Source organism: Brassica oleracea, chromosome C3 (genome assembly GCF_000695525.1).
Source record: "Brassica oleracea var. oleracea cultivar TO1000 chromosome C3, BOL, whole genome shotgun sequence".
In the NCBI taxonomy this organism is placed as follows: domain Eukaryota; kingdom Viridiplantae; phylum Streptophyta; class Magnoliopsida; order Brassicales; family Brassicaceae; genus Brassica; species Brassica oleracea.
In genome coordinates, this window is record NC_027750.1 from 41,062,625 (window position 1) to 41,071,182 (window position 8,558).

The following is an 8,558-nucleotide window of genomic DNA, read 5'->3' on the forward strand; positions in this document are numbered from 1 at the left end:
GACTTCTACTTGTCCGCTTGTTTGCGGATGGTATGGTGTAGCAACTCTATGGCGCACTTCGTTCTTTTTGGGTAATCTGTCGAAAACTTTGTTGATGAAATGGGAGCCACCATCACTTATGACTACTCGAGAAACTCCAAATTTAGGAAAAATAATGCTTTTAAAAACCTTGATAACCACATATGCGTCATTGCTATCACTCAAATTACCCTAAGGAGTGATTTGTACTCTCTCAAATAAGAGGTTCAATTGAAGTATTTAGGGATCGAATTCACAGGGAGCAAGGGCACACAAAAGATCTAATAGATATATGATTAAGCTAGGTTGAATGGTTTAAATGTAAATAGCAGTGGTGTGAGCAATGTAATTGCTCGATTGATTGATTGGGGTTTGACAGAAGGATGGTGTTGGGGAAATATTCTCAGGTATTGAATTCCTCCAGACCCCAGGCAGGACACTGGCCTCTGGGTCCCCGCTAGGAGATGTCCCGGGTCCCCGCTAGGGAGTACTCTGGGTCCGGTTCCAGGGACCACCCCCTTCCTCCGGGAAAAGAAAAACTTCCGATAAGGACAACCTTCCATATTTCCGAATATGTAAGAGTTTAACTTACTGAAACCGAGTAAGGCAGACCTCAAGACAACTATATAAGGGGAGCCTAAACCCTAGAGCAGGGGATCGACACTTAAAGACTTAGAGATTAGAGTTAGACGGCTAGAACTAGGGTTTAGACACCAATCATTGTAGTTCCGGCTTCTTTACTCAATAAAATATCTCTTCAAGTCTATTTTCTCTAAAACTCATACGAAATACTAGCCTCATCCATCGTTTCGTGGTACTCACAAAGATCATACACAAAAATGCCCTATCAGATGGTTTGCTAGACTTAGGGTTTCTTTTTAGACAATCAGGATTATAGAGATATAGACTAAGTATATATGGATATTATAGAACTCAAACAATTAGAATAGCCGATCAACTTCCGTATATTTAGGCTATCTATCGCCGGATCTAGGAACTCAACTTTCGCTTGTTCGTCCTGAGAATGTGTCGATCGATTCAAACAACGGGGTGTCGATCGATACACCTTTCACCCCGTCGATCGATACAACTAGAGAATTGTCGATCGAAGTTCCTTCCAGGGAGGGTTACGAACGGGTTTGAACGTGTTCACTAGGTTAACTAAACCATATTCCGTTTGTTTCTAGCAATCCTATCACAACCTAAACGATTTCAGACAAAGAACCAATCTTCCGAATGCGCCCTAATATCTATAGGCAAGGTTTTAGTTAGCTATTCTAGAACACATGCTTTAAGAACAGTCTAATTGATTAATATCCTCACACTTAGTAAATTCTATATTTTGGGCTAATCCCTCATGAATATCTAAACCCTAAACCTAACAGGTGGATCTATTCAGATGTTGGGGAAAAATACTCAGGTATTGAATTCCTCCAGACCCCAGGCAGGACACCGGCCTCTGGGTCCCCGTTAGGAGACGCCCAGGGTCCCCGTTAGGAGACGCCCCAGGTCCTCGCTAGAAAGTATTCCGGGTCCAATCCCAGGGACCGCCCCCTTCCTCCGCGAAAAAGAAAACTTCCGATAAGGAGAACCTTCCATATTTCCGAATATGGAAGAGTACAAGTCGCTCAAACCGACTAAGGCCCACCTCAAGACAACTATATAAAGTTAACCTAAACCCTAGAGCAAGGGATCGACACTTCAAAGACTTAGAGATTAGAGCTAGGCGGCTAGAACTAGGGTTTATATACCAATCTATTGTAGTTCCAGCTCTTTGATCTAATAAAACGCCTCCTTCAATCTCATTACTTTCAAACTCATACGAAATACCAGCCTCATCCATCGTTCCGTAGTACTCACAAAACTCCCCTAACAGTTTGGCGCTAGAAAGAGGGGGGTTATCTAAACTGCGTTATAATGGCGGTGGATGAGCAGAACGAGCTACCCGAAGCTACTCCAAGAGAAGCAGAGCTCCAAAGGCAACTCAACGGTATACAAAGCCAAGTAACCGAGCTGAATAGAGCTCGGATAGAAGTTGCGGAGAATCCCGAGCTCTCCTCGGAAGTCTAGAGCTTGAAGGAGAAGCTCGACGAACACTCAAATCCACTGGAGCAGAGTGCCGAAAAGCTTAGCCAGCACGAATTGGAGAATCTAAACCTCTGAGACGAGAACCAAGCCCTCAATACGACAAGTAACAAAAAACGTCGATTCTGGGCTCAAATCCGACCCACGCCGACTCTGGAGACACCTAACTCCGGAACATGCATGACTCTCCCGCCTACGACGCCGCAAGGAGATGCAGAAACGCGCAAAAAGGCTAAGGGTGCTCAGACCTACGACATAGAAGACAGCGAATCTGAGCCGGAATCCGATAAGGAAGCACCCGAGGGAGCAGCAAAGACGGAGTCTCCCATGGTTGCTTATCTGGAGGAGATGTTCTCCAAGAGGCTCGACTCCATGCAGCCCATGGTTGAAAGGCTCCCATGGGTAGCTCCCCCCATCCGAAAGAGGAACCCCGATTCCTACGCAGATACTCCTTTCATGGATGAGATCACCTTGATCGAGATGACCAGGAAGTTCTCCTTTCCCAACATAAAGGCGTATGACGGCACCAGCGATCCGGACGATCATGTCGCCCAATACAGACAAAGGATGCTCGCTGTAGCACTCCCAAAAGAGTCGCGTGAAGCTGCCATGTGCAAAGGATTCGGCTGAACCTTGACTGGACCCGCTCTGCAATGGTACATCAACCTACCCTCCACGTCCATAGCCTCCTTCGCTATCCTCAGTGACAAGTTCGTGGAACAATTTGCCAGCAACAGAGACCTGGAGAAAACCTATGATGGTCTATACGAAATCCTCCAGCATCGGGCGGAACTCCTGCAAAGCTACATAGCCCGCTTCAATCAAGAGGAGGTGGCCATTCCCGAAGGCAGCATCCCCACTCCCATCTCTGCCTTCAAGAGAGGCTTACTCCCCAACGGGGACCTCTATAAGGAGCTGACCAAGTACCAGTGCAAGACCATGGAAGACGTCATGTCCCGAGCCTTGGCACATGTAAAATGGGAAGAAGATGTTGCCACTTGCGCTAAGGCGCAGCTAAAGCAAGACCCCAAGGCGGTCAGACCGGACCAAACCGAGCAAGACTAGAAACCCTCTCCAAGACCAGCCAGGGAATCTGGGAACAGAAATCGGGGCATATACCAGAACCGGCCGATCGAGAAGGCAGAAGGGATGGCAGTGTCCACATGGCCAGACATCTCCCACCTCTCTGTCTCAAGGCCGGAGCTGATCAATGTTCTGAGGCAGATGGGCCAACAGGTCAAGTGGCCTCAGAAGATGAAAGCACCTGATTCGTTCCGGAACCCTGGTCTCTGGTGCGACTTCCACCGTGATCACGGTCACAAAACAGAGGACTGCATCGCACTGACGATCGACGTCAACGAATTGCTTAAGAAAGGACACCTCATGGAGTTCCTTTCCGAAAAGGCCAAGAGCCATCTAAGCAAGGAGACAATAGGAAAGCCCACTGAAGCTGCTCCCGTCTCGCCACCTCGATAGGACCGAGTGATCCATGGCATATCGGGCGGATCAGAAATCAGCGGTATAAGCCAAACAGCCGCAAAGAAAAGCACTTGGAACGATAAGCACGGCCTAGAGGCAGCCAAGCCGAAACAGCCGCTCCTGGGTACGGACGAAATAAGCTTCACGGCCAAGGAACATTAATATCACTAAAATTACCCTAAGGAGTGAATTTACTCTCTCAAATTAGAGGTTCAATTGTAGTACTTAGGGATCGAATCCACAAGGAGCTAGGGAACCTAATAAATCTAATTGGATTTGTTAAGTATGGTGATTTAATGATTTAAATGTAAAATTGCAGTTTGTTGAGCAAGTAATTGCTCGATTGATTGGTTGAGGTTTTGGTGCTTAAAAAAGAAATAGCTATACTTAGCGTTTTTATTAAGGAAACTTGGAATTATAATCCTACAGATTCCTAATGAGTTGCATGCATGATAATGTAGAGCTCAACACTTATAAACGAACCACTAGGCTCTCGCTTTCTACGTTCGTCTATTGACCAGTGTCGATCGATGATTCTATATGAATATCGATCGATACACTATTCATAATGTCGATCGATTATTCTATTTGAATATCGGTCGACGCTATTGGACAAGCGTTAATGCGCGGGTTGAATGTGCTCACTAAGCTTGCAAGATCAGCTCTCGCCTTACTCTAGCAAGAATCTTAGCTCAATTAGAATGGTTTCAGGATGAGATTGAAGCTATCGCTTATATCTAACATTCCTAGGGCAAGTTCTAGGTAGCTAATCTAGAATCATGCATTAATGACAATTCTAATGATTATTATCACAACTCAGTAATGTATAGTTGGGGCTAAACCCTCGTAACCTATTTAAACCCTAAAATATAACAAAGAAACTACTAAAACATGGCCAAGCAATTCATAATAGCAAATAGGTAAGAAAATTTCATTAGAATAGTAAATAGATATCAATAGAGTTCCAATCACAAAAATAACTTTGGATCTTCTCTCCAATCTATCAAAATCCTAGAAAACCTTTGCTGAAAATAGTAAAACAAGAAAACACAAGAAAAGCACACTTTGCCTCTAACATGGTGGCAAAGCTCATATAATTAGGTTAAAACTCGTCAGGGGTAATCTTGTAAATTGGTGAAGACTTGGGCTTCAAGTCGGTTGTGTCCAAACATGCGTTCTGCGCGCTTCGCTGTCAATCGATGTTCTGATGTGAACATCGATCGATATTTTTCCCTCAGTATCGACCGATGGTCGAGCTCGATGGTCATCTCGGGTGCTTGCTCCAAATATCTCAAAAATGCTCTAAAATCACCTCTTATCTCTAAATCACTCCTGATCTTATAAATATAATAAATAGACTCTATAATATAATAATTAGTTAATAAAACACCTATAAACCATGAGTGAAAGTGGGTCAAATCCATGGTCTATCAACTCCCCCAGACTTACCCTTTTGCTTGTCCTCAAGCAAAACAAACAGGCAGTCTCTCTGAAAGAGGTTTGAAAAAATCAGGGAATCAGACAATTTTAAAATCACGTTTTTTACCTCCGCAATGTTTCAAGCAACATCAGATCAGTGCCAACTTTAGAGGCACTTCATTTACTAGACCTCAGCTTAGCAACCAAACCTTTAAGCCCACAACTTAGCTGATTCCGCCTGACTGACTTCATTTATGCATATAAATGTGTAGGCTAAATATTGGGAGTATCGAGCAAGGGACACATGGACTCTTACTCTAGCAGGTATCTGAGTAAACAAGTAGTCTAATTCTTGTTTCCTTTCTCCCTATATCTCTCTTCTCTGAATCTCATTAGTTTCAATTTCAATGAATGTTGATGCTGATATAGCCATCTTGTTCATCTTATTGACTTTTCTACTTTTGTAGCTCTCTTTTTTTTGACAAAGTGGAGCGAATAATGGGGTCACAGGAGACACTCCTGCCCCTCATTTCCACAACGTGTGATCATTCCTTTCAGATTTAGAATAATGGGGTCACAGGAGACACTCCTACCCCTCTGCCTCTTCTAGGAAATCATTTCAATCTTTTATTTTTTTATCTTTGAGATGCCAAAGAGAGGAGAGAAGGAGACCAAAAATTTACAGACTTGTACCTTTTAGACCTGAAAGAGAAATCCGATCCAATGTATACCAAGCCCCAAAACAACAAGTTGTATTGATTAAGGTTGGAAGTCAGCTTCGGTTCCTTCAGACTTTCTCAGCTAGCATGGATGTTATTGGCAGGTGATCCACTTTGGTGTTTCCATTCAGTACACCCTGCAGTCAATAACCTCAAAGAATGGTGCTAGAGAGTGGTTAGATAGTAAGTAAAAATTGAAAAAGTTCATTATCCCCTTCTTGACTCAATAAAAAGTTATTTTTGAAAATATATAAGACTCATAAATAAACTAATATCAGTAAACCACCCCAAGACGTAAACTACAATGTCCCTAGTGTAAATTCAGTCGGAGTTATGGTGATAATTAAATCATAAGCTCAAGTAACAAGTTAAAACGATATACCAGACCGGAATGGATGTCGACCGATGTAAGGATGTTGATATCAGTCGCGGCAGGTGATGCTCTGTCGATCGATGTCGGCAGTGTCTCGTCGGTCGATACTCACGGTAATCGTCTACTCGGATCTATTTTTGTTTCTTTTTGTTTATAATGACCTGCAATGATTAAAAACCAACATAAATACTAGATTAATAAAAACCAAATAAATATTACCTAATAGTGGGTTGTCTCCCACTCAGCGCTTTGTTAGTCATTTAGCTTGACTTTGGAGGTGATTGGGCTAGTGATGACACTTGTTGGGAAACAAGTCTCTATCTCTTCTTTGCGCTTGTTGAACCATGTACCAGTGAAGTCTCGCATTGCTTCATCTCCTTTGCGCCATTTGTCGTTCATTACTGTAGTTGTATCTTCTATCTTCTGCAGTCTATCTCCAAGACTCTCAAGATTGAACTAATGTCTCATAAGTGTGGCGTATGTGTCAGCTGAGATCTCCGCTCCATGGTTGTGTGTATCAGACATATCTGATGTCACCTTTTGTACTAGCCTCCCTTGGTTTGTAGCGTCGTCGACCGATGTCCGTCTATGAATGTCAGTCGATTTGTTGTTGTGTCTGTCGATCGATGCCGACGCTTCTGGTCGATGGGCAATGTAACTCTGAATCTCCACTAATTCCCCTTGAATAGCTTCTATTTTTGAAGTCACAGCACTAATGGTAAGATCCATTGGGAAATAGATGTCATCACATCTCCTATCAAGTCTCTCTTCTATAGTTTCCAGAGCTTTGTAGATCCCTTCTACTAACTGATCTATCTCTGCCCTGGTATGAAAATCTGGTAGAGACTTCATCGTGTGGGAGTGTTGTTGATTGTCATCGACCGATGCTGGTAAGCGGTTGTTGATCGATTCTGGTAAGCGACTGTCGATCGATGCATGTCGATGTCTGTCGATCGATGTAGGTCGAGAAACGTCGGTCGCTCGCCGAATTCTGGCTATGTCTTGCCTCATCTCTTCCATGCAAGTAGTTAGCCAACTGATACTATCATTCAGAGGATAGTAGACACCATCAAGCTTCATCTGGAAGTCTCCTTTGTTCTTCTCTTGTTCTCCACAGACTCCATAGAACATCTCATTGATCTCGTCCTTGGTGTAGATCTCTGGTACTAGTTTGGTTTGTGTGAATGAGCTAGCATGTTCCAGAAGACAGATGTAGTTTGGCTCATCTCTTGAAGCTCTTTCCAGAAGTCTTCTGATATCATTGTTATGAACACGAATGGTGTGTCCATCTACATCTCTGGCGTATCCCTGATCATCTCTGTAGATTCCATACTCATCCTTCTCCTCCCAGTAGAATCTCCTAGTCCCAAAGAAATCAAAGGCTCGTCTGCCAAATTCTGGACGTATGTCGACTGATGTTGGGACGTCAACATCGATCGACGGTCGAGCAAGATGTCGAGACTTCTGTTTGAAGCGATTCTCTATGCCACCAGTTGTGTCATAGAACTCCGTCGTAACCTTCTCCTGGTGCTCTGGAATGTTTTGTTGTTGCATGAAGAGGTTGTCTGCTCCATTGGATGTCTAAAAGATGTCTACAATGTCCTCTCGAGATACGTGGAGTGTACGTCCATCGATTGCTCTTGCGTAGCCATCTGGGTCCCTGAAAATACCAAATTCATCTGGTGTTAGGTATTGTTTATCAAATTTAGCTTTTTCGCTTATAATGGATTTTGGTATTGGACGGATGTCGATCGATGTTGTATGGTCGATGTCGATCGATGTTGACGGATTGATGTCGGTCTCTTGATGTCGATCGATGACGGAGTAAGAATGTCGATCAATTTTTACGTAGACAGGACTGGGAGGATGTGGGTGTTTTGCTGCGAACTCCTCGTGAGTCATGATCGTCACGACATTATAAGATGTGGTTGACTCCGTAGGTTTTGTCGATCGATGTCCGAGTGAGGATGTCGATCGGTTTTAGTTGACCTCTATCGACCGATGTTCATGGCTCGGCGTAGATCGACACCAATGCGATCCGCCAAACTCATCAGACTCTCTACTTTGTAATCTCCTTCTTGCAGCTTTTCTTCCTTCACCACTTACCAGAAATCATCCCCAATGATGGCATTCACGTGGTGCTCATCACATCATCTTCTACCCCTCTTGTCAAGGCTCCCTGCCTCTTAACAACTTCTCCTGTCTAAACAACCTGTATCTCCAGCTTCTTCACATGAGTGCTCAAAGTCTCAAACTTTGTGTTCAGGTTGGTGTAGACAGAATCAATCTTCCCATTGAAGTCCACTGTCATGCGCTGCTGTCCCTCACCAATCCGATCAAGCATCTCTAATCTTGCTCTCTTGTGTAGGGGGTGGTGGCTTCTGGTAGTAGGAGTTTCCATAACCCATGTTGTTGTTGTAGTTGTTGCTGTAGGGTTTCTGGTGCTGCGAACTCTGGTTGAAATT